The sequence below is a fragment of the Ceratotherium simum genome, chromosome 1, assembly GCF_057802395.1.
Source record: "Ceratotherium simum simum isolate JZ-2026a chromosome 1, ASM5780239v1, whole genome shotgun sequence".
NCBI classification, from domain to species: Eukaryota; Metazoa; Chordata; class Mammalia; order Perissodactyla; family Rhinocerotidae; genus Ceratotherium; species Ceratotherium simum.
This window is the reverse complement of record NC_141900.1, coordinates 2,060,000-2,069,300: the sequence shown is the minus strand read 5'-3', so window position 1 is coordinate 2,069,300 and position 9,301 is coordinate 2,060,000. Positions and strand designations below refer to the sequence as shown.

At 43.9% G+C, this 9,301-nt stretch overlaps 1 long non-coding RNA gene across 1 annotated transcript; it reads right to left on the bottom strand.

Moving 5' to 3' along the window:
* Nucleotides 1-5,137: 5,137 nt before the first annotated feature.
* On the bottom strand, nt 5,138-8,337 carry LOC147918116 (uncharacterized). The gene is made up of 2 exons (XR_015552061.1): nt 8,161-8,337; nt 5,138-7,856 (listed from the first exon to the last, which is right to left on the bottom strand). It is a non-coding gene; the product is annotated as an uncharacterized LOC147918116 (long non-coding RNA).
* Between the last annotated feature and the right edge of the window lie 964 nt (nt 8,338-9,301).

Below are 9,301 nucleotides of genomic sequence, written 5' to 3'. Positions count from 1 at the left end.
CCTCTGATCTTTCATTTCTCTGCATGCACCTGTCTGTCCAGACTTTGAGGAGGTGGTTTGTCCAGCGACCTCCACCATCTGATAGGTTCAAGAAAAGTCATTGATTTCTGGATCGTCAAGCTTTCTCTTGTTGAATTGTGAGAATGATTACTTTCAAGCTCTGTACGTGTCAAAGCGGAAATTAGAAGTTGAGATTTTTTTTTAATTACTGTGAATTTCAATATTCTTCTTAGTCTGAGAACTTCTGGCACTTCTCTATGTTTAATTGTTTTAAAAACTGCAAAACTGTTTTCCAGAATGCCTCTTCCACTTTGCATTCTGACCAGAACTGTGTGTGAGTTCCAGTTGTTCCATGGACGTGTCAACACTTGGTATTGTCAGCATTTTTATTTTAACCCTTCCAATAGGTGTGTGATTGTATCTCATTGAGCTTTTAAATTGCACTTACCTGATAGCTAATGATGTTGAGCATATTCGTTGTGCCTATTGGCCATTGTATATCTTCTTTTGTAACTTCCCTGTTCATGCCATACCCTCATATTTTATTAGATTGTTAATATTTGCCTTATTGATTTATTGAAGTTCTTTATATTGTTTAAATTGTTTATACAATTTCTTTGTCAGATATATGCATTACAAATATTTTTCCCATTCTGTGACTTTTTTTTGTTTCCTTAATGGTGTCTTTTGAAAGGTAAAAGGTTTTAATTTTTATAAATCTACATTTATCCACCACAGAATTATCACCACATAGCTATTAGAATAGCTAAGATTAAAAAGACTGACCATACCAAGCGTCGACAAGGATGTGGAGGAACTACAATTCTCAGACATTGCTGGAGACAATGTGAATGGTACAACCACTTTGGGAAACAATTTTTCAGTTTATTAAGAAGTGAAACATAAACGTAACATATGATCTAACCATTCCACCTCTGGTATTTACCCAAAAGAAAAGAAAGCAAATGCCTTCTTAGAGTCATGCAAAAATACTTGCAAGCATTATTTGCAATAGCCAAAAACTGGAAACAATACAAATGTCCACTAACAAGTGAATAGATAAATACGTTGTGCTATATTGTCAACAGAATCATAATCAACAATAAAAAGGAGTGAATTTTTTATAAACATAACAATCTGTATTAAATCCCAAAATAATTATAACGAGTAAATGAAGTCAAACAAAAACAGAATACACACTGTATGATTTTATTTATATATGACTCTAGACAATGCAGACTAATCTATAGTGACAGAAGGTAGATTAATAATTGCCTGGCGATGGCAGGAGGGAGGTATTACATAGGGGCATGAGAACATTTCTGGGATGATGGGTATGTTCGCTATACTGATTGTGGTGATGGTTTCATGGTGCACACATCTGTCAAAACTTATCAAATTGTACATTTTAAAAATGTGCATTTTGTTGAATGTCAATTATCAGGGCCAGGACCAGGATGTGACAAGAGAGACACTCATGGTACAAAATTTTAGGAGGCCCTCAGATTCTGACAGTGGGTAACCCCTCAATTTTAAATTTGTGCCCTAGGAACATCTCTTGCCTCACCCTAATCATAGCCCTGTTGGTTATACCTTAATAATGCTGTTAAAAAAATCTGTACAAAAACTGGAAACAACCCCAAAGTCCCATCAACAGATTAATAGATAAACAGAATGTGTTATATTCATATAATGGAATACTCCTCAGTCATAAAAAGGAATGAACTACTACAACATGCAACAACATGGATTGATCTCAAAAGCAATATCCTTAGTGAAAGAAGCCAGACAAAAAAGAATCCATAGTGTGTTTCTATTTATATAAAATTTTAGAAAAATGTAAAGTAATCTGTAGTGACAAAAAGCAGATCAGTGGTTGCCTGGGGCCAGGGGCAAATCAAAAGATGTCTTATATCTTGACTATGGTGTGGTATTTTGGGTATGTACATCTGTGAAAACTCATCCAATTACCTAAAGTGGATAATTTATTTTACATAAATTATACTATAATAAAGTCGATAATTAAATCAAATGGTATAATTCACAAATTTAACAAAATAAAGGAGAAATATCATATGATCCTCTGAGGAAATACTCCCAAAAAAACCCCCAAAATATTTTATAGAATTTAATACCTGAATGCAGAGTCAATATATAAAAATCAATTATCTTTTTATATATCAGCAAAAACAATTAGAAAATGAAATTCACAAAAGCAAATCCATGTACTGTTGCATCAAATCACAAAAAATAACCACAGATAAATTTTATGAAATATGTGCAAGACCTCTAAACTAACAACTGGAAAATATGGCTGACAGAAATCAATGAAGACTAAATTAATTGAGATATATTTTGAGAAAGAAATAGATTGTGGAAGGCTTGTACCACTAAACTTCAAGATTTGCTATAAAACTCCAGTAATCAAGACCTTGTGGTATTGGCACATGCATAACCAGACTAAAAAACAGGAGTGTCCAGAAGGAGAGTCACACACAACTGGTCACACGATTTTCAACAAAGGCACCAAAGGAAAGGAAAGGAAAATCTTTGCGATAAATGATGCGCCAGTGTCTGGATATCCATATGAAAAGAGGAACCTTGACCCCTACCTCATGCCATGCAAATATTAGCTTAAAATGTATCATAGACCCAAATGTGAAAGCTAAAATTATGAAGCTTCTAGAAGAATACACAAGAATATCTTCATGACCTTCAGGTAGGCAAAGATTTCTTATATAGGATTCAAACTCACTAATCATAAAGAAAAGTGATACATTAGACTTCATCAAAATTAAAAACTTCTTTTCATCAAAAGACATCACGAAGAAAGTGGAAAGATTCTGGCTACCCATGCCTCCTCCTTTCAGATGAGACAATATGGTCGTGACCAGGAGTCACCAGGGCTGGCGGTTCAGGCACAGACTTGGCCTGACCACCTGTGCTGTGCACCAATCCTGCCACTTACCATCGGAGTGACTGAGCAGTTGACTTCCCTTCCCTGCATCTCAGTGTCCATCTACAAAATGGGTCACACGGTTGTCGTCGGGATGGCAATGTGCTTAGAAACGTGCCAGGCACACAGCAAGAGCCATATGCATTTTGGATAAAGTTGACTGCACAATGCTGTGTCTTTTGAAGATGACTTGGCATAGCTCTGAGACACGGTGGGTTGATTCTGCAGTTTGGTTTTGAAGGTGGCCTTACTCACCTTGTATCCAGTTCTCATGGGGCTGGTCTACAGCAACCTCCTTTGATGCTTTTCAAGTCTATTACTGAAAATGTTTATTATTCCCATTTTAAATTTTTAATTCTTTCCTCGAATCAGCCGGATGTAGCTAGTTCCTTCCCCTCCCCACAGAATCTTTCTGTGGATGACTTCCTGAAAGCAAGCACTGGCAGAAACCCTCCCTGGAAGTGGGGCACACGTAGTGAGGACACGCCCATTCACCACCATTTGACAGGGACTCCCAGACCCCAGGACGGAGCTGGGGCTTCTCTTCATATCTGGGGTGCACACAGTGGTGCTGGCCCAGGCGTCTCCCCTTCTGTCTTAGATGCCCCACAAGGAAGACAATTTCCAACACTATCATTCCAACTCCTTGAACACGGGAGATATTTTCACATTTGTTCATTCCTTCATTCATCCACTCAATAAAGCATATAAATCCTAGGAATAAAAACTCTATCATTACCCCACAGACATTTGAGTGTCCACTGTGTGTGGGAGGCGAGCCCAGTGCAGTGTGAGCCATGAGGATAGCACAGGGGTAGTCCCTTTTCTTGGGGGGATTATTGACGTTAAACACACGCACACTCAAACACACACACAATGTCATGAGACAAAGGATGCCATGAAAGAACATTGAGGGACTGGTTTGGGACTGGATGGCAGGGAAGGCTGGTCTGCAGACATGTTATTTAAGCTGAGACCTGAAGGTTGACAAGAAGCCAGAGCCAGAAAACATTTCATCCATTCCTTCATTTATTTATTCACAACCCCAAGGGCACACCAGGCCTTCTGGAATCTGGTTGTTGATAATCTTTAATCTGAGATTTTTAACCCACTGTATTTCCAAATAGACCAGTGAACCTATCAAGAATCTCTGAGAAACAATAGAGCTGGGGTAAAAGAGAATGGTGAATTTTCAAAAAACATAAAGCGAAGTAAGATACTGCGATTTTATAATAAGAAATATGTATCTGGTCTTCCTCCTTGTTTTGGGCACAAAGCTCCTAAAATCCTTGGAATTTCCTGTGATGAGAGAGATGAAGATGTCTTTTGTTATGTTAATTACTTTTCGACATCACCTAGGGATGGGGGCTTGTTGCCAGGGGAACCGACCATCAATCATGCTTAAGTAATGAAGCCTCCATACAAACCCAAGAGGATAGATTCCGAGAGCTTCTGGGTTTGTGAGCGATCAGAGATTTGGGGAGAGTGGCACATGGAGAGGGCATGGAAACCCCACACCCTTTCCCCATACCTTGCCCTATGCATCTCCACCATCTGGCTGTTCCTGAGTTATATCCTTTTAAAATAAATTGGTAATCTATAAGTAAAATGTCTCTCTGAGTCCTGTGAGCTGCTCTAGCAAATTAATCGAACACAAGGAGAAGGTCGTGGGAACCTCCAATCTGTAGCCTATTGGTGAGAAGCACAGATGACAACATGGACTTGCAGTAGATATCTGAAGGGGGGAGGGGGGCAGTCTTCTGGGACTGAGCCCTTAACCTATGGATCTGTCGCTATCTCCGGGTAGACAGTGTCAGAATTGAGTTGAATTGTAGGACACCCAGCTGGTGTCGTGGAGATTCCTTGGTGATGTGAGAGAAACCTCCCCCAACACACATACACTGGAATTGGTAGAATCCTTCTTAGTTAGTGATCAGACATGGGATTGATATCAGAATTACTATTAGATACCTTCTGCATACTACAGACCCTAGAGCTCTGTGCTACTCCCAGATAAGGCCGTAGGTGCAGGGGTACAAGCCAAGACCCAGGGCTTCCAGACAGGGAAGCAGTGATGTCTCCACTACCACAGAATCCCTAAGACCAGGTTGTAGGATTCCAAAAAGGAAATCCAACTCCAGTCTCGGGAAGGCGCGGACCCACAGACACAGGAGACCGAGCTTGATGCAAATGCACGAGGTTTTAATTAAGCGGAGCTCCGGGTCGACACGTATCTCTCGCAGGAGACAGAGGGGTCGACCCCGAACCTTAAGGGGCAAGCTCTTTTATAGGATTCGGAAGCATAAAGCGGGAAAAGGTTGGCGCGGTCTTACATGATTGGCTAATTTAAAACATTTAAACAGTTACATTTTATGGCGCGAATTGCTATGGCGCGAAGCAATTATCAGGTTACACACACGCGTCCCCATCTGGACCCCCTCCACCCCGACCCTCCCAAACTTATCCCTCTGGAGCACTCTCTTGTTCTCAATTTTCCCCGAACAGTTTAGGGCGAGTCTTCTATGAATAGAGTCAGTCAGGATCGATAAACGTTCCCCTTATACCAGGAATCCTTAGGGTGTGGAGGTGCCTGTCTCTAAGGTATTAACTTTTAAATTTTTAATATAATTTACTTCCTTCATTCCCCACTTCTTCTTTTGTCCCTAGTTCTAATCTTAGAACTTAGTTTTCGGTGTCTACTATCAGTGGCTCATTGTGTGGGAGAGCTTGGTAATGGCGTTGGAGCATCATAGCATGCACTGCATTGACTCTTTTTCTTATGAAAGCAGTAATTCTATTGAAAACACACGGTCCGAAGACCAAAAGTAGACAAAGAATCAGCAAGGGTCCTGCTAGGGAGGATAGTAAGGTCGTCATCCAGGGGACTTAGTGAACCAGGATTCAAACCAGCTCTGTTGCGCCTCCCTGCTTTGCTGCCTCATGTCTAATCTTTTCTTTAATCTTTGCATTGAATCTCGGACTACCCCTGTGTGATCTGCATAGAAACAGCAGTCTTCTTTAAGGGCTGCACAAAGTCCTCCCTCTCTTAAAAACAGCAGATCTAATCCTCTTCTATTCTGGAGCACTACTTCAGACAGGGAGGTGAGGGACTCTTCTAATTTAGAGATGGACTGTTCTAAAGTCCTGAGGTCTTCATCTATAGCATTGCTCAAGGCAGTTAATCCCCTTTCTCCTGTGACTAAGGCCGTAGTGCCAGTCCCTACGCCCGCGGCAACTCCCAGTCCCAGGAGTACAGCCAGGGTGAGGGATACTGGTTCTCTTTTCCATAATCTGGATCTCTGGTCAAATTCATCCTCGAAACTATTGGCAGTATGATAATAAATTCTAGGCACCAACTGCACAAGCACGCAAAAATCTTGTGACGAATTGAATACGCTAGTTGAGATGCAGGGGGTTAGGCCCGTGGTGCAGGCCCACCACCTATTGGGTCCTGGTACCAAAAAATGACCAGGAGTAGTCGGAAGGCTGACTTCAATCTTATTACATAGAGCTTGGTAGCCTGGGGGAATTTTTCCTAAGCATAGTCCTGAACCGGTCCCCGACACATCCGTTAGGGTTAGCCGCCCTTCTTTGCCCCAAAGACAAGTCGTGTGGTCTGGGGTGTTATTATAGACCCCATGGTGGCAATTCCTTCATAATAAGGGGGGCTGACCGCTAGGCATAGCCAGCATGATTCAGTCATTTCAGGGTTGGAATCATTCAAGGCGTAGTAAGCTCCCCATACTAAGTTAAACAGTCTGTGCCATCTTTGCTCAGTAGGTACTGCGGGAGGTGGCGTAGATGGTGGTCGCAGAGCAGATCTGGTGACCATATCTACGGCCCCATTTAGGGTTATGGATTTTACCTGGGGGGGTTTGGGGCTATTTAACCCTATCGGTCTGCTGGCGGGGGATTTTTGGGACAGAGGGGGCCTCTGATCGGCTAGGATCCCGTTTGGCCCTATTGGTCTGCTGGCGGGGGGTTCTATTTTTAATCTAATAGAGAAGGTCAGGCCATCATCGTACCGTTCTTTGTACAATCTTATTCCCCATGAATGACCATTCCCGATCCAGGTTTTAATTGTTTTTCCCTTCCCTGTGAACTGAATGGTTAAGGGGTGGCACCAGGTATTGCATTCTGAGCCCCGACTCATCTGGTGGCTATAATTTGCTCTAACCCTGATTAAATCCCAAGAAGAGGAGGGTTCCCAATAAGTAGTCCCACTGGTTTCACATCCCCAGTTTTTACAGTAGAAGTCTTCTTTGCCCCCGCACCAGGAGTCAATTGAACGAGGTCTGTGGTGACCGGGGCACACGTAAAAGGGGTATGCCTTTAGTTTACCCTTGCGATGGGGGGAGTGGCATCCTCCGGCTTGTTTTGCCCCCCTTCGTCGACCCATGAAATCCCAGTCGGGGGTTCCTATAGCCAGTTTACAAAGGTCAGGGTGTAAGTCTGGCCACCATGTCCAAGGGGAAGCAGTTTTTTGGATTGACCAGGTTATATCTCCTACCTGGGAGACGACTTGCCACGTGAGCAGTTGAGGAGCGTGGGGATTAGGATTGGACGACTTGCTCGCCGTTCCCATGACGCAAACGCAGCTTAAGAGGGTTATCAGTCTTTTCCACCTTCCAGAGATCTGCTGCATTCTGGGGTGCCTTCTTTACGTGTGTGGCGTGAACCCAAGAGGTTATACCGTCCACCTTGACTGCTGTGGGCGTAGTGAGGAGCACCACGTAGGGCCCCTTCCAACGTGGCTCTAATGACCCCGTCCGATGTCGTCTCACAAGGACAGAGTCCCCAACCTGGAATTGGTGCGGGATGAGCAGATCACCAGGCTGGTAGGCCTCTTTTAGCTGGTTCCAGATGTCGCGCCTGGCGGCCTCGAGTGCTTTCAAGCGGGCTGACAAAGGTATAGAAGGTATAATGTCAGGGTCATGTATCCCTATTTGTGCCAAAGGGGGAGGGGTTCCATAGAGGATTTCAAAGGGTGTAAGTTTTAAGGGTCCCTGTGGGGTGTTCGAGGCGCGGAACAGGGCAAAGGGCAGGAGGGCTGTCCAGTCACTATCGCCGGTCTCTATGGACAATTTAGTTAGGGTCTCTTTAATTGTTCTATTCATCCTTTCTACCTGGCCTGAGCTCTGGGGTCTATAAGCACAATGTAATTTCCAATTGATCCCCAGTTGACTGGCCAGTCCCTGACTTACCTGGGCAACGAATGCAGGACCGTTGTCAGATCCAATTACCTTTGGGATCCCGAATCTCGGGAGGATTTCTTCCAATATCTTCTTGGCTACTACAGAGGCAGTCTCTTTTCGGGTGGGGAAAGCCTCTACCCATCCCGAGAAGGTATCTACAAATACTAGAAGATATTTATTCCCATACCGGGCGGTTTGATTTCAGTAAAGTCTATCTCCCAAAAGGTTCCGGGCCTGTCTCCCCGGAGTCTATGTCCAGTGCGGTATTTGGTAACTGCAGCATTTGTGAGAGCGCAAGCTCTACAATCCTTATAAATTTCCTCAGCCGCCTTTCTCAAATCTGGTACCTGGTACAGGGAGGCCTCAATAATTTTAATTAGTTTCTGAGGGCTCAAGTGGGTTAGCCGGTGTAGATGTGATAGATATTCTCGCCCTTCTGCAACGGAAAGGACTTTCTCTTCTTTAGTTAGTTCCCCACCGGAGACAGTTTTGTTGACCTTAGCTCCCTGGAGAGTCAGGACCATAGGTCCTAGTGCCGCCCGCTTGGCTTCCAAATCTGCTAAGCGGTTCCCTTGAGCTATGGGGTCGGTGCCTTTCTGATGACCTGGGCAATGGATGATTGCCACCTTTTAGGCAAATGTATAGCCTCTAGGAGGCCCAGAATCTCTTTTTTATTTTTGATATCTTTTCCGGCCGAGGTAAGCAGCCCTCTTTGTTTATAAATAGCCCCATGAACATGGGCAGTAGCAAAGGCATACCTGCTGTCCGTGTATATATTCACAGCCTTATTTTCAGCTAACCTTAACGCCTGTGTCAGGGCGATAAGCTCAGCCTTTTGTGCAGAAGTCCCTTCCGGCAAGCTGCTTGCCCACAGAGTCTTTTTCCCGTCTACCACAGCAGCCCCAGCCATCCTCTTACCTTCTGCCATAAAGCTGCTGCCGTCGGTGTACCAATTAGGGGCCCCAGCCCATGGCTCATCCGGCAGATCGGGTCGGGTCTCCGTTTCTGATGCCAAGATGTCGCCGCATTGGTGAACAGGTATTTCATCATCTGCTTCGGGCAGTAGTGTGGCCGGGTTTAAGATGGCCGGTGGGGCGAAGGTAATTCTCTCAGTTAGGAGCAGACTTTGGTAGTGAGTCATCCGGGCGTT